Source organism: Pleurodeles waltl, chromosome 7 (assembly GCF_031143425.1).
Source record: "Pleurodeles waltl isolate 20211129_DDA chromosome 7, aPleWal1.hap1.20221129, whole genome shotgun sequence".
In the NCBI taxonomy this organism is placed as follows: Eukaryota; Metazoa; Chordata; class Amphibia; order Caudata; family Salamandridae; genus Pleurodeles; species Pleurodeles waltl.
Genome location: NC_090446.1, coordinates 1,020,138,344 through 1,020,163,551, shown reverse-complemented (window position 1 = coordinate 1,020,163,551; position 25,208 = coordinate 1,020,138,344).

Sequence of the window (25,208 nt, the reverse complement as noted above, 5' to 3'; positions counted from 1 at the left end):
GCTCACCTATTAGCCACACCCTGTGCCTCTGGAGTAGGGCCATCACATTTGGGATGCTGCTATTCCTCAGGATAAAAGCATCATGCACCAAGTCTTGATACTTAGCATTGACATGTGAGATGTGGTGGTCCGCCAAACACACCATCTGCACATTCAACAAGTGAAAACGTTTTTGATTTCTGAAGACATGTTCATTTTGCCGGGGGAACAAATGCAATATATGTTCCTTCAATCACCCCAATAATGTTGGGGATATGTCCCATTGCACAGAAGTCATCCTTCACTGTGGCCAAATCCACCACCTGGGGGAAACTAATGTAGCTGCACATGTGTTTAATCAGGGCAACCAACATTCTGGTCAGCACTATTGAGAACATTGGCTGTGACATTCCTGCTGCCAAGCCCACTGCCACTTGGAAAGAACCAGTTGCCAAGAACTGGAGCACTGATAGCACTTGCACAAGAGGGGGGATCTCAGTGGAGTGGTGGATAGCAGATATCAGGTCAGACTCCAATTGGGCACAAAGCTCTGTGACTGTGGCCATGTCAAGTCTGTAGGTGAGGATGATGTGCCTGTCCTCCATTGTTGCCAAGTCCACCAGGGGTCTGTACACGGGGGATGTCTCCATCTCCTATTCATCCGCAGCAATATATGGGGCCAAAGCGCGAGGAGCCGGTCAGAATCTGTACATTGTAACCACTACAGTTCAACGTATGATGTGATTTTTTCAATTTATTGGTAGCATATGTCCTGAATGTACAATTGTGAACTGTGATGCAGTTGAGATCCATGGCCTACCCCCCCCTGAAATGGTGTCCACCTGTCCTGTATGGAGGGACAGGTGGAAATGAGGTAATTCTGCTGACATTCTGCGCTGTTGCGGAAGGCAGTCGGGAACCATTGTGCAACTGGTTATCATTGGGCCCTCTGAGGTACAGTGGCCAATGGTGATGTATGCCGGCAGTGACGGTATGCACTGCCGCGTACGTCACCACCATTTTCTATCTGTTCACTCACTTGCTACCTGACCTTCAACAGGAGAGGACCTACACTGCATGTGCTGCTGTGACCTGTGTTTGGAACCTACCATGGCTCGTGTGACTGGGGAAAGGGCCCCTTCCTTCACCTCGGCGGAGTTGGAGTGACTGGTGGGTGGGGTCCTACCCCTGTACCGACTGCTGTATAGTCCTCCAGACCAACAGGTGAGTACACTGTGAGCACGATGCATGGGGCATGAATGCATGGGGTGGTGTGTGTGAAGGCCTTGTGTGGGGGGGTTGGTGGATGGGCCCTAAGCAGCGTACAACATGTATGCTGGGCCATGTCTGTGCGTAAGGGGATGGGAAAGGATATGGTGGGCCATGAGTGTAACAGGTAGGACGGTCTGCCTAATACCTTTCCCTGTGTATATTTCCTCTGCAGGTCAGCACCCATCAAAAGAAGGGTATATGGCGTGCCATCGCCAAGGACATGCGGTCTCTGGGGGTCTATGGCAGGCGGAGAACCCACTGTTGGAAACGGTGGGAGGACCTGAGACGCTGGGCACGGAAGACGGCGGGGGCCCAGCTGGGGATGGCCTCCCAACGAGGAAGGGGTGTCTGTCGAACCCTGACTCCCCTGATGGCCTGCATACTGGTGGTGGCCTATCTGGAGCTGGATGAGCGCTTGGGGGCATCACAGCAGCAACAAGGGGGTGAGTACAGTGCCCATCATTACTACTTATGCCTGGTGGGATGGTTTCCAGGTGGGGGATGTGTGCCTGTGGGTGTCCCTAGGCCAGGCCTGACTTTGCAGAGTAGGACCAAGTTGGGCAGGGTTCTGATGTGATATTCCTCTAAACTAGCTAGTAGGCATCCACTACTGGGCAGGGGTGTGTGGGTCCCAGGTATGCTGAGGTTCATGCTCTGGTGACTAGCATTGTTATTGGTAGTGCATTGCCTGTGCGTAGGGCTGTTCCCTGTGTCTGAGTGTGTTGTGTACGCCAACAGCGGTTTTGGTGCAGCAATTGACCAAGTGTATCCTTTGTCTCTTCCCCCCCTTTTTGTTTTGTCATCCTATCCTTATGTGCATTAGCATCATCTGGTGGAGGAGCAGAGGTACTGGTGATGGAGAGTGCTGCATCCCACAGAACTCAGGAGGCAGAGTCCACCGACGGTGAGGACACCTTCCTCATAGAAGAAGAGGGCGAGAGGAGCACCATGGCGGAGGCTGGAGGGGATAGTTCGGATATGGATACCTCCTCCGATGGAAGCTCCCTTGTGGTGGCAGACACCTCTGTGCCTACCCCAGCTACAGCCGCCACCCCCGTACCAGCACCGCCCTCCCAGCAGCCCCTCAATGAGTTGCCCATGCCCGCTCACCCAGGAGGGTGGGCATCTCCGTCGCCCCAGGCACCTCAGGTCCTGCCCGAGTGAGCCCTGATGCCCTGAGTGAGGGGGCTATTGTCCTCCTGCGATCCATCTTTGTTGGGCAGTCAACCATTGTGAATGCCATCCAGGGTCTGGTAGCCCAAATGCAATAGTCCAATGCATGTCGGGAGAACATTCACACTGGCTTGGCGGCCCAACAGAGATCAATCCAGGCTCTGGCCTGCTCTCTGATGGCAGCCAGTGTCTCTGTTTCCACCCTCCCCCCTCTAACTTCCTCTACCCAATCCCATTCCCCTCAACCCCAACCTATCCCAAGCACCCAGGCAGACGAGCATGCACACAGGGCAACACACAAGAGTGGCACACGCAAACACAGGCACCACACTTCATCCCACAGGCACTCACACAAACACCATCCAGATGCAGACATACCAACATCCACTGCCTCCACTGTGGCCCCCTCCTTCTCATCGTCCACCTCCCTCCCAGTTGCGTCTACACTCACTCCTGCATGCACTATATCCTCATCCACTACCAGCATCACCAGCACACCTATCAGATCACACACCTCACTGGCAGTCACCACCCCCATATCCCTGCACACGTCCCCTGTATCCTCTCCTACTGTGTCTGTCCCCCCCAAGGTACACAAATGCAAGCACTCAGACACCTAACAGCCATCCACCACACAACAGCATCCAGCCCATGCACCTGCACCCAAACACAACAGACAGACACCTCCGACAACCACTCCCTCTTCCTCCACTCCCAAACCTTCTCCTTCTTCCCGCCCCAATGTCCCTGAGAAGCTTTTCCTCTCCACTGTTGACCTCTTTCCTCCCCCTCCTCCCCCCGTCCTTCCTGTCAGGCCAGGGTGGTTAAAACCAGCCAAGCACTTCAGCCACCCAGTCCACAGGCCCAGTAGTGTCCCCAGCAGCTCATGGTGGGAAAGGATCCCGGGCACCAGGCAGCCACACAGAAAGGGTGCCTGCCCCAAGTGCTGCCGGGAAGGGCAAGGAGTCACCCTCAGCTGCTGCAAGGAATGACACGGAGCTACCCCCAGCTGCTGCAAAGAATGGCAAGGAGCCAGCCCCAGCTGCTGCAAGGAAGGGCAAGGTGCCACCCCCAGCTGCTGCTAGGAAGGCCAAGGAACAATCCCCAGCTGCTAAAAGGAAGGGCAAGGAGCAATCCCCAGCTGCTGCTAAGAAGAGCAAGGAGCCATCCCCAGCTGCTGACAGGAAGGGCAAGGGGCCTGCTTCAGCTGGCAGAAAGGACAAGGGGCATGGTGATGGGACTCAGTCGGAGTCCACACCACCAACCATGGTGGTGCAGCCATCCGAGGCTGCAGGGGATGAGCTGGAGCCTCCTCCCACCACCAACACCAGCTCTGCCAGCAGCACCACCACTGCCACCAGCAGCAGCAGCAGCACCAGTGGGCAGCTGTCCAAGGCTGCAGGGGATGGGCTGGAGCCTCCCCCCCACCACCAGCTCCGCCAGCAGCACCGCCATGACCACCAGCAGCAGCAGCACCAGTGGGCAGCTGTCTGAGGCTGCAGGAGATGCCCCCCCTAGAACCAGTGGAGATGCCATCCACTCACCCCAACCTGCACAGGATGAAGATCACCGGGCACAATGCCCCCTCCAGAACCAGTGGAGATGCCATCCACTCACCCCATCCCCCCCTGGATGAAGATCACCTGGCACAATGCCCCCTCCAGAACTAGTGGAGAAGCCATTCGCTCACCCCATCCTCCCCAGGATGAAGATCACTGGGCACGATGCCCCCTCCAGGACCAGTGGGCAAGTCACCCACTTGAGAGAGTGTGGCCTTGCACTCCCCAGGACCAAGCACAGGGCATGCTGCCCCCTCCAGAGCATGTGGGCAAGTCTCCCACTTGAGAGACTGTGGCGTTGCACTCCCCAGGACCAAGCACAGGGCATGGAGCCCCCTCCAGGACCAGTGGTGTTGCTCCATCTGCCAGCTGAGGTGCCCCCCGTTCCCCGTATCCCTGAGGTGCCTGCCTATTTTTGAACTGATGCCCTTGCAGTGTTCTCTCCGTGTTGTTGCAGGAGTCAAGTGGGACCTTGGACTTTGTAATGTGGCCCTGTGGCCCACGAACATTGAGGACTAGGCAGTGTCCCTTCATTTGTACATACTTTTTTATTTTGATGCACGTATTACTACTATTTTTATCTTATTACACTCACTTTGATCCATTGGTGTTGTCCTTGCATTATTCCTGAGGTGTACAGAGTAAATATATTATGTTACTGCATCTGCTTGTTTGCATGGTGTTGGGGGTGGGGGTGTTGCGTGTGTGTGTCACTCTCTTTTTCCTCCACCCCTCCCCTGTGTGCTAGGCGGCTGTACTCACCATGGTCGTCTTCGCTGTCGTTGGTGTTTGTGGTGGAGCAGGACGTAGAACAGCATTGGGAATATGTGCAGCTCGGGCTCCATGGCGGCGTGGTTGTTCCCTGAGTCTCCACAGGGGAGTCGTTTCCCTTATGTGCAGTGTTTCCGCCATGCTTTTGATGTCGTTGGTACCGTCCCGGAAAAGGTGGCGGTTTCCGGTGTTTTAATACTGTGGGTGGAACATTGTCTCCCGCCTGGCTGTAGGCAGCTACCGCCGTGGTGCCTGTTGATTCCGCCCTGGAGGTCGGTGTGGTAAAGTGGCTCTCTGTCTGAGCTCTTTGCGCCATGGTCATAATTTGGCTGTATTTACCACCAGCCTGTTGGCGGTATTACCGCCGCTTTATCACCGACCACCAGGGTTGTAATGAGGGTCTTAGTGTTGCTAAATAATTTGCACATTTTATCAAGTAAAGTCTGTCTGCTTTGTGACATAGCTATCAGGATTTGAGCCTTGGTTTAAATTACTGAAACTGCCTGATTGTACAGTATTTTTTGACTTATTACTTGGGTAGGACTCACATTCTCCTCAACTAATTACCCATTTTCTTACAGTTGTTACTCTCAAAACCAATGATATTTGTCAGTTTTGTTTGGCAACACAAGTATAACTGACACCCCAGTGCACTGCTCATGACCCCACACATGTCACAGAAATCATTGCAGAAGACTGATCACTGATGACATATATACTACCTCACCATTAACATCATTGATGGCTTTCCTGGCAACATCACATTTCACTAAATCAACGATCAGGCTCTGAACCTTGCCTCAAATAGACATAGGTGGTCATTATGACATTGGCGATCAGGTGACCGCCATGCTGGTGATGCTGGTAGCACCACCACAAAGCCGGCGGTAATAACCACAAAATTATGACAGTGGCGGTGATCCCTCCCATAGACAGCCAACGTACCACCACAACCGCCAGTGCGTACTACCCCTGAACACGGCAGTAGCAATCTCCAGGCAGGCAGAAGACAAGGATCTGACCACCATATTATGACATAACACACCACCAGGATTTCCGAGGTGGTACCAACACCACCAAAAGCCTGGCGGAAACACATCATATAAAAGGAGACACTCACCTCCAGGGGACACAGAGGAGTTTGTGGCTGCCATGGAACTAGGGGCCAGATGTAGGAAGCATTTTGCATGGTGCAAACTGCGAAAATCGCAGTTTGCGCCATGCAAAATGCCTTTTGCGATGCACATTCACAATTTGTGAGTCGGTACCGGCTCGCAAATTGTGAATGCGACTCGCAAATAGGAAGGGGTATTCTCTTCCTATTTGCTACTTGCATTGCTATGCTAAATTGCTTTGTGACTGCGAATGCGGTCGCAAAGCAATTCGCAGTTACCACCAGTGTCACATTGGTGGTAACCCATTCGCAAAAGGGAAGGGGTCCCCATGGGACCCCTTCCCCTTTGTGAATGTTGCCAAAAAGGGGTTTTCAGAGCAGGCAGTGTTCCAATGGACCACTGCCTACTCTGAAAAACCGAAACCAAATGGTTTTGTTATTTTTTTTATTTTGCAACTCGTTTTCCTTTAAGGAAAATGGGCTGCAAAATAAAAAAAAACTGCTTTATTTAAAAAGCAGTCACAGACATGGAGGTCTGCTGACTTCAGCAGGCCACCATCCCTGTGAGTGCAGGGACTCGCTATGGGGTCACAAAATGCGACCCACCTCATTAATATTAATGAGGTGGGTCTTTGCGACCCCATAGCGACTCGCAGTCGGTGTCTGAGACACCGTACTGCATCCGATTTTGCGAATCGGAAATTGCGAGTCGCACCGATTCGCAATTTCCGATTCACAAAATCGGCATTTGCTACATCTAGCCCTAGAACTGGAAGTCCTCCTGATGCCATTGCTGTCCAGGAGCATCAGCACCGAAGACGATGACATTGAGTATAGCCACCTAGCACACAGGGGAGGGAGGAGTGAGAGACACACACACATGCACAACACACACTATACACACACAACACACACCCAGAACAATCTGCAGAGTAAACAACAGCAACATCCTCCAGAAGTAAAGAAAGCCGACACATACCTTAGGTCCAACCTCTGTATTTAGCTGGACCTGCGCCCACAACAATTGAGGCAACTATATACAAGGGGCCATTGGCCAGTCCAAAGTCCACCATTAGCCACTGGGCAATGTCCAAGGCCCAACTTGACTCCTGACAACAGCGGGACTCCACTGGGCAGGGGCATCATGTCGTAAATAGGTAGGCACCTCAGGGGACAGGGGTGGGTGGGTATGGTGGGGGGCCTCGTTTTGGGAGGGGGTGTCCTTGGGCTTGGGTTTTGGAGGGGTGGGTCTTTACCCTTCCATTTAAGGGGCGGAGGAGTGGGCTTAGGGTGGGGGGTGGAGTGGCACTCTTGTGCCCCTTAGTGGCAGCTGAAGTCTTAGGGGGAGGAACAGGGCTTGATTTTGAGCAGGAGGTACTGGGCTGGGGGGTGGGACTTTTCTCTTACAGGCAGGATGGGGGTAGGTGGATGGAAAAGGTCAAGGCGGGAAAGGAAAAGCTTCTTAGGACCAATGGGGCGGGGCGTGGGAGAAGGTATGTGAGTGGAGGTAGAGGGAGTGATTGTAGGAGGAGGAGGTGTGCTGGACTTGCAAGTTCATGGACAGTGTGCATGTTTGAGGTGGATGGCTGATGGGGGTCTGAGTGGTAGCGTTTGTGTGTCTTTGGAGGGGCAGACAGGGTGGGGGAGGTCAAACAGGATGTGTGGATGGATGTTGTGGTTGTGTATGCAAGTGAGGTGGGTGTGTTGCATGAGGTGGTGATGGTGACTGCGCATGTGGTGTGTGGGGTGCATGGACCTTTCTCCTGCCGCACCTGCAACTTCTCCTGCAACAGAACAACGAAGCCAGCAACAACCAACACCAACCACCTGCACTGCATCCTCCTCAACACACGCTCCGCACGAAAATACGCCATCGAGCTCTGGGACCTGCTCGACACCACCGCCCCAGACGTGGCCTTCCTGACCGAAACCTGGTGGAACGACTCCTCGGCCCCTGACATCGCCATCGCCATCCCTGACGGATACAAGATCACCAGAAGAGATCGCACCAATGGAATCGGCGGAGGAATAGCCATCGCCCACAAATCTTCCCTCAAGATCCTCACCCACACGGATGACACCCTCAAGTCAGCCGAACACCTTCACTTCCAGATTCACACGGACCCCAACACCACCCTCAGAGGAACCCTCATATACCGTCCGCCAGGACCAAGAGCCCCCTTCAGCGACACCGTCTCCGACCTCACAAGCACCCACGCCCTCGCCTCTCCAGACTACATCCTCCTGGGAGATCTCAATTTCCACCTGGAGAACAACAATGACGCCAACACCGCATCACTGACCACCAACCTCTCCAACCTCGGACTCTGTCAACTGGTCAACACCCCCACCCACATCGCAGGACACACCCTTGACCCACTCTTCACTTCAAGCAACCACATCTCTTTCAGCCACACCTCCGAACTCCATTGGACTGACCATCACTGCGTACACTTCACCTTCAAGAAAAACACCGAACACCACCGCACCCCTCTACCGCCTCACCGCCGCTGGGGAAAAGTCACCGAAGAACAACTAGCCAGCACCCTCGCCAAAAACCCACCACCCGACCCCACCGACCCGGACTCCGCCGCCATCAACCTCCATCAATGGATCCTCAACTGCTCCAACATCCTAGCTCCACTCAAGAGACCCACCGCCAACCAAGATAAGAAAAACCAGCCTGGTTCACAGACGAACTGACCACCTCCAAACGCACCTGCCAGAAACTCAAGAAAAAATGGATCCTCGAGCGTACACCCGACAACCTTGCCACCCTCAAGGAAGCCAACCGCAGACACCACCAACTGATCCGACTCGCCAAGCGCTCCCACTTCACAGAACGCCTCAATAACAACGCTCACGACTGCAAAGAACTCTTCTGCATCGTGAAGGAACTTTCCAACCCCAACGCCAACGTCAACGACGTCCCTCCTTCCCAGGAACTCTGCGACGAGCTCTCCACCTTCTTCTACCAGAAAATCGCAACCATCCACGACAGCTTCAACACCTCACCTCCGCCGGACCCCACCCCCAGCAACTCCTCCCACGCCTACCGCATCACCACCTGGACTCAAGTAGATGACGCCGAAACTCGAAAAACCATGAACTCCATTCACTCAGGATCCCCCGCTGACCCCTGCCCACATCACGTGTTCAACAAAGCTGACGCCACCATCGCCCCCAAACTCCGCAAGATCATCAACCTCTCCTTCGACACCGCTACTTTCCCGGACAGCTGGAAGCACGCAGAAATCCAACCCCTCCTCAAGAAACCAAAGGCTGACCTCAACGATCTCAAAAACTTCCGTCCAATCTCCCTCCTCCCTTTCCCAGCGAAAGTCATCGAGAAGATCGTCAACGCACAACTCGCCCACTTCCTAGAAGACAACGCCATCCTAGACCCCTCTCAATCTGGTTTCAGACGAAACCACAGCACTGAGACCGCACTCCTCGCCGCCACAGATGACATCAGACAACAAATGGACAATGGCGAAACCTCAGCCCTGATCCTCTTAGACCTGTCAGCCGCTTTCGATACAGTCTGCCACCGCACCCTACTAAACCGTCTCCACGAGGCGGGCGTCCAAGACAAAGCCCTCAACTGGATCTCATCCTTTCTCTCCGACAGAACTCAGAGAGTCCGACTCTCACCCTTCCGCTCCAAAGCCACCAACCTCATCTGCGGCATCCCCCAAGGCTCCTCACTCAGCCCAATGTTGTTCAACGTCTACATGGCCCCCCTCGCACAACTGGCCCGCCAACACAACCTCAGAATCATCTCCTACACCGACGACACCCAACTCGTCCTCTCCCTGACCAAAGATCCTCTCACCGCCAAAACCAACCTCCTCGAGGGACTGAAATCCATCGCCGAGTGGATGAGCAACTCAACTCCGACAAGACGGAAGTCCTCATCCTCGGACGCACCCCCTCGGCCTGGAACGACTCCTGGTGGCCCACCGCCCTCTGCCCGCCACCCACCCCTGCCAGCCACGCACGAAACCTGGGCTTCATCCTCGACTCCGCTCCCACCATGTCCAAACAGGTCAACGCTGTCTCCTCTTCCTGTTTCAACACCCTCCGCATGATTTTCAAGTGGATTCCAACAGGAACCAGAAAGACGGTGACCCAAGCCCACGTCAGTAGCAGACTCGACTACGGCAACGCACTCTACACAGGCATCCCAACGAAAGACATCAAACAACTCCAACGCATCCAGAACGCAGCCGCCCGCCTGATCCTCGACGTTCCCGCCGATGTCACATCTCCCCCCACCTGAAGAACCTCCACTGGCTCCCCGTGGAAAAGAGGATCACCTTTAAACTCCTCACCCACGCACACAAGGCACTCCACAACACCGGACCCACCTACCTGAACTCCAGACTCAACTTCTACGTTCCCTCACGTCAACTATGCTCTGCCAACCTCGCCCTCGCCATCGTCCCCCGAATCCAGTGCAAGACCTATGGCGGCAGATCCTTCTCCTACCTCGCCGCCAAGACCTGGAACTCTCTCCCCACCTCTCTTCGCCAGACCCAGGACCTCCTCACCTTCAGGAGACTCCTCAAGACATGGCTCTTCGAACGTTAGCAGCACCCCCCCCCCCAGCGCCTCGAAACCCTAACGGGTACATAGCGCGCTTTATAAATCTTTTGATTGATTGATTGATGTCTGCGGGTCTGCTGTTGTGACTGTGGGCAAGGCTGTGCAGGTGGCAGGATCTGGGACTGTTGATGCTGTGCATGCAGGTGTAAGTGCTGATGTGACTGTGAGGGAGGAGTAGGAGGGGGAGACAGTGGAGGCAGTGCCTGATGTTGTGTGTGCATCTGTGTGTTGGCTGTGTGTGTGCTTGTGGGCTGAAGTGTGGTGCCTGTGTTTATCTGTGCAAGTCTTGTCTGTTGTTTTGGGTGCACTGGTCTCCTTGGCATCAGTGGACTTTGCCTCCTGGATCCCGTGGGCAGCAGCTCCCTCACTCGCCAGTGTCCCTGCTCCACTTGCCAGATGATGCTAATGCACACATGGACAGGATGACAAAAGGAGGGAGGGAGAAAGAAAGGGAGCACAGGGTCAATCACAGCACCAACAGCACAGATGGCAAACACATCATTATCACTCACTGGGACTAAGAATGGGCAGTATGGACCAAACTGTCATACCATTGGCTAGATACTACAGCAGCTAGGAGCCAAACACTTCCATCTGCACATCTACTGGGACCAACTAATCCCTGTCTGCCAAGGAAAGCCAGCTATTTAGCAATTAAAAATAAGCATACCAAAATACTTAAGCTGAACCACGCAGCAATGTCTAAACTGGCATATTGGGGCATCCACTGACCAGGACCCAAATCCCGTGCCAGATACCAAATGATGAATGTCACACACATTGTACTCACCCCCTTGTGGCTGCTGTGCTGCCCTCAAGCTCCCATCCAGCTCTGGGTAGGCCACCGCCAGTATGCAGACCATTTGGGGGGTCAGGCTCCAACGGCACCCCTCCCACGTTAGGAGGCTACCCCCAGCTGCGCATCTGCAGTCTTCCAGGCCCAGCGTCTCATGTCCTCGCACAGTTTCCCGCAGTGGGTGCTCCACCGGCTATGAACCCCCAGGTTCTCCATGTCCTTGGCGATGGCACGCCACAACCCCTTCTTCTGATCGGTGCTGACCTACGAAGGAAACACAGACAGAGGGACACCATGAACAATACAATCCAGCCTTTCACACATATGGCCTACTTACAGCATTTGCCACACATCAAGCACACACATTACCGGTACCTCTTCATTCACATTGCCTGCAGCTATACCCCCCAAATGACATACTGCCAGTACACACATACATCACCTGTTGGTGTAAAGACCCATACAAATGCCCATACAGGCGTAGGACCCCATCCACGAGCCTCTCCAGCTCCTCCAACATGAAGGCTGGGGCCCTTTCCCCTGTAGCATGGGCCATGGCAGGTACCAGACACAGGTCACAGCAGCACACGCAGTGGAGATGTAGTCCAGTGGAAAGTCAGGAATCAAGGGCCATATGTACGAACACATTTTCCCATTGACACAGAATGGGAAAAACCCTTTGCTACATCTGGCCCCAAGTGAAGCAGTAGGAAGAAAATAGCGGTCACATCCGCGACGGTGAACAGCGTCACAGCCGGCATTGATCATCGCTGTTCCTGTACTCCATACAGCCCCATGTTAGCCAATGAGCAATTGCACAGCGGTACAGACCGCCTTCAGCCATAACGCATAACGCCAGCGGAGTGAGGTAACTTCCACCTGTCCCTGTATATAGGCAAGCGGTTGCCATTTCCTACTGCTAGTACACATGTATTGATTTAAAAGTGCGTCATTGTTGTTGACTGTACACACCTAGACAATTCTAGTGTCCAACATACATACATGATCTTTATACTCTGGTGAAGTGTGTCCATAGGTCCGGTTGTCACTCTCTTCTTACTTTTGGGTCACTTAGGTACCAACCACTGTGGAGGAATAGGAGGAGGAGGCAAGCACCTGTGTACAAACCCCTTGTGAGCTTGGCCACACTGGAGGACAGTCACATCATACATATCATCTGGACAGGGCCACAATCACAGAGCTGTGTGCACAATTGGAGCCTGATCTGCTACCTGCTATCCGTGGCACCACAGTAATACCCCTCTTGTGCAGGTACTATCAATGCTCCATTTCCTGGCAGCAGGCTCTTTCCAGGTCACTTTGGGCTTGGCTGCAGGAATGTCACATCCAATGTTCTTGATTGTGCTTGCAATGGTTTTGGCTGCCTTGCTCAAACACATGTGCAGCTACATCGCATTCCCCCAGGTTGATGATTTGCCCACTGTGAAGGCTGGATTCTATGCAATAGGACACATATCACAAGTGATTGGGCCATTGATGACACCCATATTGCCTAACTTCCACCCAGGGCTAAAGAACAGGTGTACATGAATAGGAAGAGTTTCCACTCAATGCCCAGATGGTGTGCCTTGGTGACCAGTACATCTTTCACGTCACTTCCAAGTATCCTGGGTCTGTGCATGATGCCTTTGTCCTGAGGAATAGCAGCGTCCCACAGCTGATGGCACGACTACAGAGGCACAGAGTGTGGCTTATAGGTGAACCTGAGTCCCCATCCAATGTATGTCAGTGTATGCCTACAGGTGTCATACCCCATGCTATTGTGCAAGGCTAATGTGTGTCCCTCACTTTTTCCAGGTGACTCCACCTACCCAAACCTGTCCTGGCTCTTGACCGCTGTTAGGAATCTGAGAACAGGGGCTGAGAATAGATACAATGATGCTTATGGGCGTAAAAGGAGGATTGTTGAACGGACCTTCGGTCTCCTGAAGGTCAGGTTCAGGTGCTTCCATCTGACAGGTGGATTCCTATGCTACTCCCCTGAGAAGGTCTGCAAGATTGTTGTTGTATGCTTCATGCTGCACAATTTGGCCCTCAGACCCCATGAGCCCTCTCTGCAGAAGGAGGGGGGTGACAATACACCTGTGGCAGCTGTGGACACCGAGGACAGTGAGGAGGAGGAAGAGGAGAAGGATGTGGACAACAGGACACATATCATACAGCAGTACTTCCAATGACACGCAGGTAAGACTGTTGAACTATACATTTCTACATTTAAGTGTTATGCTGTGTGGCTGTAGTATAATGCCAGTCACTACCTTTGCATCACTTATGCCTTCCCTTATTGCAGATGTTGATGTCGTTACAACAGTGTATTGCTGTGATATGTACAGACTGCTGAGACATATGTAGAAGATGAAAACATTACAGGACATTTGCACAGTATCATGCAGTTCAATACAGTTCAATATATTGTAAATTTCCTTCGATAAAGCACTATTATTCAAGTAGTGGCCACGGGTGTTTATTAATAAATAGGTATACAGTGGAAAGTGCAATGTGTGGGGGGTGATGGTTGGGAAAAGTCCAGTGTAGTGGCACAGTATGTTTGTTGCGCAGGTCCAGGGTCCAAGGGGCCATAGGAAGAGGAGAAATGGGAGTTCAAAGTGTACATGGGGTTACAGTGGAACACGGGGGACATTCATGAGGGGCTTATTTCCTGGCGGTAGTCTTGGCAAATGTCTCTGGTGACTGTCTGGGTCACAGGGAACGTTTGTGGGGTGGTTTACCTTCTGCAGGGGGATGGGTGCTGGTGGCCTGTGGGTCCTGTGGCAGGGCCTCCTGTCCACTAGCTGCAGCAGATGTGGAGGGCTGGTCAGTACACTGGCTAGTGGTAGGGTCCTACTGGTGTGCTGTGTACTCCAGCATGATGTTGGCAATGTCACCCAGCACCCCCGCAATGGAGGCCATGGTGGTATTCAAGGCCTGCAATTGTTGCATGACCTCTTGGTGGTGTTCCCCCTGCAGCTGCTGGTTCTCCTGTAGGATGTTGCGCACCTGATCCATCCTGTCCTGGGATTGCTGGTATGCCCCCAGGACATTTGTGAGTGCCTCCTGGGCAGTCGGTTCCCTGGGTCTGTCCTCCCCTGGCACACAGCTGTACAGTGTCCCTGGCCGCCTGTGTCCCCTGAACGGTGTGCCCACTCCCATTATACCAGGACCCTCACTGTCTTGCCTTTGTGGTGTGGACTTGGGTCCCTGCACAGGTGGGCACACTACTGATTGATGTGTCCTGGGGACAGAGGTCTTGGGGCTTTGGCTGGCTCTGTAGTGGACTGGCTGTGGGATGGGGTAGCCGACTGACCAGTGGTCCCTGATGGGCCAGAGAGTTCATCCAGTTTGGGACATCCAGAGTTGCTGTCATCACTGTGGGCATCTTCTGGTGGGGGACTGGGTAGCCATGGCACTTCCTCACTGCAGACATTGGCTGGGGCACCTGTGGGGGGTGTAAATGATGTGTTAGGGTACTTGTCTGTGACATATTCTGCATTCCTAGTTTTCCCAATGATAATGGTGTTGTCTTCCCACCTTTGGTAGTGTATGGTGATGGATTGTGGGATTGGTAGTTCTACATGCTGTGCATGCATTGGTGATGGGTGTGCATGCAGAGCTGGACGGTATGGGCTTGCAGTGGGTATGGCATGCAGGGGTTGCCATTTAGGTGTGGTGATTGGGGTGGCACACTGTGTGAGATGGAGTGGGGTGAAGGTAGTCAGGGCGGTGGGGTGAGATGGCATGCAGGTATCGAGGGGTGATGGGTTGTAACTGGTGACTCACCAGTGTCCAATCCTCCGGCTACTCCAGTGAGTCCCTCAGGATGCAATATTGCCAAGACGTGCTCCTCCCATGCTGTCAGCTGTGGGGGAGTTGTTCGGGGTCCACTGCCAGTCCTCCTAATGGCGAGCTGGTGCCTTGCTGCAATGGAACGCACCTTCCCCCAGGTCGTTCCATATCTTCCTTATGTCATCCCTTGTGCATGGATGTTGTCCCATGGTGGTCACCCTGTCCACAATTTTCCGCCATAGCTCTATCTTCCTGGCAATAGAGATCTGCTGTACCTGTGCCCCAAACAGCTGTCGCTCTACCCTGACTATTTTCTCCACCATGACCGGCAACTCCTCATAAGTGAAACATGGGTGCCTCTGTGGTAACATGAGTATTGTGTGGTGTTTGTGTTGTGCAGAGGGTAATGTGTGATGTGGTGGGGTGTGTGGTGCATGACGGATGAATGGGTAGTTGTGGTATGTATCTGCAGTTCTCTCTGGGATTGGTGTGACAAGGTGTAGCGGTCTCGTGTTTGCAAAGGTTTGTGGGTGATGATCCGGTGTGTTTTATAGTGCAGTTGGTGGGTGTGTGTATTTGTGTCAGCTGTGGGTTATTTTGATCTGGCAAATGTTCAGTGGTTTACCGAGGTTGACTGTCCACTGTGGTGATTCGTGGGTGATTATCTGGTGGGCGTTGTTTTGGTGCTGTAAAAATATTGGTGGTATTTCCGACAGTTTATCGTGTTCAGTGGGTCTGGCGGATTTGTGGCTGGACGTGGTTTCTGACGGTTTTGTGTGTATGTGTCATAACCTAGCAGACAGATGTTCGCCTCTGCTGCAGTATGTTGGCGGCAGTCACCAAGGTGGTATTCGGAATTTAGCACCAATGTTGTAATGAGGGCCATAATCACTTCATATTACTTTTTGCTGTGAATAACGGGTTGCTAAAATGGCTTGGATTTTAGTCTTTTTCTTTTTGGTTTTTGTCTGGCTCCTGAATTAAAATAACCCACTACAGTTGGGTGCCTTATGGATCAAGGGTTAAAAACAGGGTCTGGCCCTAGGCCATCCCCCAAATGAATATGGACTCGTTTAGCAGGCTCTGTGCCAATTCCATTTGAAGCAAGACAAAAAAAATTGGGACACTAATTAGATAACTCCTGGCCTTCATAGCTATGTAACTACACTGTGGCTCCACTAGCTGGGAAAACACAGAGGGATCTCACCAAGTCTCCAGTGGACATAGTTCACAAGTATGGACCAGTATGGAGACTACCTCAGGTGTGCCCCAGACTCATCATTATAAATTTGAGTATGTGGGCTTTCCCGCTTTGTTCTGAGATGTCATAACAACCACAATTATATTTTACAAACCATAAAACATGCATCATCCATCTGCACATGAATTGACATCACTGGTTTCCCACCAAGAACTGTCTGCATTGGAAGTGACATCACTGCACTTCACATCATCACTCTGCACGGGAAGTGACATCACTGGATTTCCCATCATCCATCTGCCCAGCAAGTGACATCACTTGTTTCTAACCAAAACCATTTTTAAAAGAAGCCAAGCAAGAAGAGTTCATTTCACATTATTTGTCTGTACAGAAAGTGACATCACTGCATTTCCCATCGTCCATCTGCACAGAAAGTGTCATCACTGCACTACCCATCATCATTCTGCCTGGTAAGTGACATTCTGCATGAGACGTGACTTCTAGTTTATGTGAGATATCTCAGTAGTAGCAGGTTAGCGTTGGAAAGTACTTTAGGGGGCAGCTATGCTCTTTACAAATTATTAAAACATAACATAACTGCATTTCCTATTATCCATCTGCACAGGAAAGGACTTCACTGGTGTCCCACCAAGACCCTCTTTAAAAGAAGAAACCAAGTAAGGAGACTTCATTTCCCATGATCCATCTGCACAGGAACTGACATCATTGCATTTCCCATCATCTATCTGCAAAGAGAAGGATGTCACTGGATTTCCCTTACCCATCTGCAAAGGAAGTGGCATCACATCCTGCCTTCTCTTTACTTTAGTCATCACATCAGGGCGCCTCATTGCCTTGGCTTCCCCAGCAAAAGATAGACACCAACAATAGCATTGCCTGTTTAGGCCTTTTAGGGCCTGAAGCCACTGTTCTAGTGTACCCTCAAGGTCAAAGTTAAATCATGTACCATACTCAACACCCCATACTGCCAATCCAAAGGATCACACCCAAACTTAGACAACCCAAACCGCCACACAGTGTTCCCACAACACATAGCCCCAACCCCATACACATCCCACTCACTCGTAGACACTCTCACATTAAAGAACACACATTCCAACTTATACTCATTAAGACACTCTCAGGACAAATCCATGGACTACACAACACAAACCTCTTTACCAGTCAGAAGCTCAACACCCTATTCAACAGAAAAACTTGGTTCACCTTCACATCCTCGCATATCCTTGTTATCATTCTTACCACAGGCAACAGCATCCATTGAGTGGGCCGTGCACATAAGAAGGGAGGAAGTCATCCATAAGTACTCCTGGCTCTGCATGCTAGATAAGCAAGTAACAATCAACTCCTTGGAGCTGCTGACATGCAATTTCCCACTCTCTGCTACTCAGATTTCCACATTTTATCTCGTATCTAGGCCCTTGCCTATCTGGCATGCCCATTCCATCCCCTTGGATGACTTTAACTAACCTTTGAATGCAAGCTTAAAAAAAACACAAGAGACACCCTCTTCAACCTAATTGATACACTCAATGTGGTACGGCATGTCACACAACAACACACTTCAAAGGCCGTACCCTCAATCTGATCTTCTCATCATCACCAAAGGTCGCACCTTCAATCTGGTCTTCTCATCATCACCAACAATGCTGTGCAATCCTCCCATACCCTTGGATTGGATTTACCACTCTGCCATCCCTATCTTTCTGCTTAGTGTAATACCAACAAGCCAAGGTCAACATAAAATAGAAGACCAAACCCTCAGATGCTTCACAAATTGCTCCCTAGACTACCTAATGCAGGAACTCATCTTTCATCCCATCAACTTCATGTCCGATACCAACACCCTTCTAAAAACAGCAACAGTTGTTTTGGAAAGCTATATGAATTTCCACTGCCCAATCAAAACATGCAAGTGGAAGCCAAGTCTTCAGCAGCATGGCATTCTAAACATCTTGCTGGCAATAAACAATCCACTCAAGGTCAGGAAAGAAAATGGAAGGCTAGATAACAGAATTCCCAAATTACTGCTAGATACTGAAGGCAATCTGCATGACACATAGATACTTCATCACATCAGTCAAAACAAAGTACTACACATTCACCATCAATAAAACTACCAACAGCAGCAAAACACAATCAAGGACGGCATCAATTCCCTGCCATATCCTCCTAGTCTTCACCCCACAGAATAGTGCAATGACATCAACCTCATCCTCATTTCCGTGAAAAAATACAGATGATACGACAGCGCATTGATGATAACAAGCTTTATCTCTCACACCCAGTAGAATTCCTATAGAATCTGCCAATGATCAGTCTTCAAAGCCATGTGTGCGCAATATCCAAGATATGGTGGACCATGGCGGTAGTTAGAAAATCAGCATCAAAATTGTTGACGCTATTTCGGAGCTTTGCAGGATTAGTGTAAAAAATGTTGACGCTTATCCTGCAAAGCCCATTGAGGACCATTGTAAACAATGGTGTGCCTCCTCAGAACTTGTTTTGAGTTTCCACATAGGAGGGTGTCAATATGCAACCCCAAGTTAAATTAGCATTTCAAAAGAACTCCAACTGCTAGGACTGTGAGCAGTGTAGTCCTGAGACGGACTTTGATGCTCCCCTACTGGACCAGTTGTTAGTTCCTTTAGAACAAGTTCAATATTCAGGACTGAATCATTTCCCATAAGAATGACAGACACAAGTTAATGTTTTGAAGGTTTACATAAGAAATTAATAGGCAAAATACAGGAAATGCCATTGAAGGTTTAGTAGTGAGGCATCAAATCATTAATACAGCTAGTTTAGCATAATTTGCTAAGTATGTTAGTGTAAGTTCAGTTTCTAATGTATTCGAAGTGAAAAAAGTAAAACGGCTCTCACAAAGGGTTGCACATTTCCCTGGTGTGAGGATTTGTGGTGTACTATAAGGTACGGTTAGATAGCCCTACCATGCAGTACATTCACAAATACTGTCTTCGGTCCAGTCACATATGTTTACTCAACCTTAAGCTCAACCCTGGGTACCTGTGGCTGTGAGCAGTAAGGCTTAGCAAAGGAACACTGTGGAAAGCATTTAACAACATCACACAACAGAATAAGAAATTCACAGGACAAGAAAGAAACAAGACAACAGGTTAGAAAAATAGATTAAAATGTTTATGAATCTTTAGAACCCTTTAACATCCAAATCCACCAGAGGTGTCAATATGGTCACAACCAACGCTCACGGTTTCGGCAGACATGTGAGCACCTTTTGGCTATCTCTGAATTGTCCTTGGGGGTGCCCGGCATTCGGTAACAGCAAGACTTCTGTGGTGGCTACCAGAGTTGCTGCTTGGGCACCTTCACCTTTAATGACCCCAGTGCTGTAATGGGGGCCAGCCAACTGACCCTTGAAGTCTCTGCTTCAGACTGGGACCAGGGATCAGTGTTTCCCCAAGCTAGGGACGCAGAACAGGGTCACAAGCCCAAAGTGCAGCAGGTGCAGTCGCTCCAACGTCACAACCTTTCTTTGTTCACTTCCAACAGGACCACAGTGGTCTTCTTATCATCCTCTTTCCAGGTCCAGCGAGTACTGAAGTCTCAGGTGCCAGGGGTGTCCATTATATCTCAGCAAAGTAACCTGACGCGACACCGGGGTCACTAGCCAATGGGCTAGTTGGTCCCCTCCCTCCTCTTTGGTGACACTATTCCCATGATGTGTAGCATTTGGCTATCCCAACATTCTTGCCTCAACCAACATGGCAGAATTCTTCCTTGACTGTAAGGACTGTGGTAGCCCACCCCCAGAGGTGTGGCTACTATGGGACTACACGCCCCTGGAAAACCAGTTTGTGAACTGGTTTTTCCACCTCTGTCCTTGCTCTATTCTGTCTGCAGGAAACAAAGGGCACCCTGCTCAAGAGTATTGTCACAGCAGTCCTTTAAAGGCAGCTTCAACTTTGAAACTTGCCTTTTGGGCTAACACCCCAGGCAGCCATTTAGTGCGAGGAGGTCACACCTTCCAGTGCAGCAACAGCTTTTGTTCCTGGCCTGGGAGTTGTTCACATGCCTCTCCAGGCAGGCAGAAAGCTATGTGCTAGTGCCTCTGTGAGGCCACTGGACTAGCTGGGGCACAGAGAGGCAACTTCATAAAAGTTGAAAGTGGCATTAATTTCGACTTAGCCATCAAGTCACATTTAATGGCATGATTAATTTTATTCCACACATGGCCCACTTTGGTAATTCGAGTCAAAAGTTAGCCAGGTTGGGATATCAACCAGTAACTCTGTATTAGCCAATGGGGCTACCAACTTTACCCACAGCAAATTGTCAATTTGCAATGTTGCTGCTAAGAATAACGTAAAATGCATGTCTCACTTAGCAAAATACAGGCCCCTATCATAGGACACCATAGGCCTTCCTTATGGGAGAAATATATAACGCTAAGAGATGGCTTTGCATTAGATTTAAATGGCAAAGAGTACCTCTCAGTGAAAACACTGCTCTTCCAATCTGCAGTGGCAGGCTAGGGGCCATTTTGTATCCTGTCACAAGAAGGGTGGCACAAACAGTACTGCAGTCCTGGGTGGCAGTACTGCCCGGGCTATCCTGGTACCATATGCTAGGGACTTATAAGTAAGTCAGACCTTGCCAACTGGGTGTATCCATTTCGGCATTCAAATTGAATGGGGTTAAAACACTGGCACCGAGGTCTAGTTAGCAGGCCTCAGTGCACTCTCAGAGTTGAAAAAACAGCAGCTAATAGTCCAAAAGAGGACAGAAATTGGACAGGGAAGTAGACTCTAAAAAGCCTTTTTCCTTACACCTGGCTACATCACTAGGGTGGGCACAGGAGCTCTGCATAAGGGAAGAAAGATTCAGCCATCTTGATTTTAGGTAGACGGGGACATTGTGGAATAACTTGCAGTAGAGCACATAGGAACTGCTGCAAAAGTGGGTAGGGTTAACCCTGGAGCTGCATCCCTACAGGTCACGGAGGAACCAGGAGTCATCCAGACCCACAGCCTAGTGCCATGCATAAATGTGCCACCCCTGGGCACCCTCTTCAGAACGTTACTGTGGACCCTCTTCAGAACGCTATTCTGGAAGACAGAAGAAGAACTGCACCTCCTTTCAAGACATATTAGGAGAACCCTAAGAGCTGAACCTGTTTCCACCTCTACCCAGGACAAGGTAGTAAACTCCAAGGGACAGTTGCAGGGGTGGCTTGAGGGGGGAGGAGAAAGGGGCAGGGCAGCGCATGGCAGGGGAAGGGGGGGGAAACAAAAAAAAAATTAATAACAATGTTTTTAAAAACTTACCTTCCCCGCCGCGTCACTTTCCTGCCTCACTGCGACACAGGCTCCAAGCCTGCCCTGTGGCCAATTCCAACTTTGTTTTCATGATGCTGGCAGCATGAAAGCAGTGTTAGGATTGGATGGAGCACCCTGGCTTGGTACTCCAAGGCAGAGTGGGAGCCTCTCCCTGCTTTCTCCAGCCCGGCAACACAGTGCTGGATTGAAGACAGCTCAGTGTGCATCTGTGTTTGGCCGGCCTGAGACGGGCAGCCAAACATACATGCGCACCGAGGGGGAGTGCTGTGCTGTCCCTGTCATTGCTCGTGGACCCACCCATAGTTTATTATGGTTTTATTGTAAAGGTTTTGCATCTCCTGCAGCTGGATGGGGGTGAAGCTCCTTCGCCATAGCGGACGAGCCACCATTTGACAGTCGGCTGGCCTCCTGGTAAGCTACAGATACACAAAAGCTGCAAAAAGCTAACCATTCTGGAAGAGCCCAGTGGACCAGTTTCAAGTGCACCTGCCCTGGTCCCTGCTGGTTGCTTCTTTGGAGTGAGTCCCCATCGTCCAAGTACTCTTCCTGCTTAATCCTATAGATTGGGGACATAGAAATATTTTTCTAACGTTTTGCCTGGAGAAGCATTGAGAGACGCGGACTAGACTGCCAGTCAATCTGCCAAGGGTGCACTGATGCTGGGCCTGACTTCGCTGTAGCTTCTGCTATGTCTCTTGACACCTGAATCAGGCAATTTTGAAGCCCTCTTTGGGTCCATGCTTCAGTTTCATTGGTGTCGTGTTCAAAGGAGACCCAATTGATGCCATTAGCCTGTGAGCACAAAAACTTGAACTTCTCCGGCTGGAACCTTTCCAGCATAAGCCAATGGTTTTGCTGAGGCTCCATCTTGATACTGGAATCCGTTGACATCAAGCCCCCTTCCCTCTTCTCCAGCTCACTTCCTGCTTTCACTGGGACAAACCTGGTCCTTGTAACTCACCTGCCCTCCATCGCGGTTGGCCCTAAACCTCACCTTTGTGCTGGTCTAGTGCAACCAGATGACGCCGTTGACGAGTAACACTTTTGGCGCTATTTTCATTCAAAACTTTGAAAATGTGTATCTCTGGTTCCCCTTATTTGATTTTTGTCAAGTTGGTTTCATTTTATTCATTACAATATTCTCCTTATATATATATATATATATATATATATATATATATATATATATATATGCCCCTCGATAGTCCCCGATCCCCAGGGAAAGGCAGAAAGTACTAAGCCATCGCCGCCTTGCGACTCTGTGCCCAGGACAAACTATAACAATATGATTAACCGTTTCGGGCATGGATTTACACAGTGGGCATAAGGCAGATATTTCAACACATCGCCACGAACTGCAGAAAGAGTTTATGGGCAAGCAGCCATATCTGAATCACAGATATAAACTTTTTGCCCTTGGTGGAATAACAAAGTCCAGGAGATCTTAAAATTTGGGCAGTACTTAAAAATGTTTCTGTAAGATGACCCAGATTGGCCCTATGCAGTTTAAGCTCCCCAATGTACTGCCAGTGAGCTGCCTTAACTATCTATTTGTCTTCTTTATGGATTTGATCCGGCTGTTCCCATAGTGCTTCAAGCTTCAGTTTTGAAAACCAAGCGAAAACAAAGCACAACCATGGGACTTTCCGGGCTAGATCTAGCCTCATCAAATGACTAAGACAAGCACTATAAGTGGCCAACTCAGGGGTAGATCAAACCTGTACCCAGTAGAGTAGGGGTTTTAGCTGTACTTGATCGATAACCCGTTCAATACCCATGTCATATCTCAAGGGGATAACAGGGAACTAGTTGGTATGGCAGCTAACGCCCTAATACAATTGTTTTCAGCCACTTCTATCCTAAATGTATTGGCACCCCCCCAAAATTCTGCACCATATATTGCTGCGTTAAGGGCTTTAGCCTGGTAAGCCTCAAGGGTGGGTGAGATAGAGCAAGTACTTGAAGCTCTGAAGAAGCGAAGGATGGCATTCGATCTATGTGCTAATGTTAGGGAACTTTCTACTACTTGTGGGTCCCAACTTAGTTTTGAGGACAAGGTAATACCTAAGTAATCAAATTCTGACACCCGATCAAGGTAGGAATCACCTACTTTTATGCTCCTTGTTCTTACAGTAGAATTTCCAAAGACCATATACTTGGTCCTGGAGCAATTTATCTCCAGCCCCCTTTCTCTGCAGAAAGACCTGAATTTTAATACCAAATTTTCCAGCCCCAATGGAGACTTGGAAATGAACAGTGAATCATCTGCAAACAGAAGGATAGGGATTTTCCCACCATTGATGGAAGGAGAATTAGTGCACTGGCCAAGATATTCAGTGATGTCATTCATATATAAAGAAAAAAGTGTAGAGGCCAACACACACCCTTGCCAGACCCGACGGTTTATTGGAATTCTGGCTGCCACTTCTCCTTGCCCACCCTATCGGACCTGGGCGTAGGTCCCACTATGTAGTTTGATCAAGATGTCAACTAGAGTACTAGGGGCTCCCATATTCCTTAGGACTTGCCACAATTTGTCACGTGGAATTAAGTCAAACGCAGCTCGAAGATCAACAAAGACTACATATAACGTCTGACGTTGGAGGAAGACCTGCTTCAAGTACAATACTGAAAACTAAATACCTGGTCAATGGTACTTGTCTTGGGCCGAAACCCTGCCTGCAAGGTCAAAAATATCTCTTTGTTGGTCGCCCAACCTTACAGTTTGTCAACCACCTGCCCAACAAATATTTTTGGGAAATTATCCAGCAGGCTAATGGGGCGATAACTGGCAGGGCAGCTCGCATCACCTTTTTTAAACACAGGAATAATTTCCACCCCTTTCCACGTTTCCGGTATTCTACCCCCACTAGCTACTGCATTAGGAAGAAGATTTATGTAACTACCCCACACTCAAGGTTCGGACTTGTACAGGTCACCAGGAATGCCATCCAAGCCGGGAGCTTTATGAGGTTTCAGACTATCTATAGCTTCCAGTGTATCTTCCAATGAAAAGAAAGTTCGAAGACAAGCTGCCTCACTAGCCTCACCCAAAGTCATACATGGGTTCTCCGCCTCTCTGGTTATGGTAAAGTCTACTAGAGGGCTCACTGTGTGTTGCGGTGGGAACCACCAGGATCCTCTCCCTTGGCAATTTCACTCACCGAATATAAGACACTGAAGTGTTCCGCCCACTTATCTGGTGCAATATTACAGTGTCTTATAGTCTCCAGTTTCACCACTTCCATCTGAGATTATGGCCCAGAAGGCATGAGTGCCTCTTAACTTCAAAGCCTGAAGTAGTTTATGCCAGTTATCTTCATCTCTTTCTTTCCTTGCCACCCTTTGAGCCTTCTTATATTTTGCTTGTGGACACTTAATGGCGGCTTGAATACACTCCTTTATGGCGGTTTCCATTGCCCGGTTAGCCATTCTACAATCCCAATTAAACCAATGTGGATGTTTTACTCACGACCTTTGAGTACCAAGATGTTCACTCGAAAAAATAATTTTGAGTTTTTCAAACAGCAGACTATAGGTTTGTATGAAGAGATTAGTATCAACATGCAGATCTTCAAATTCATCTAAAAAC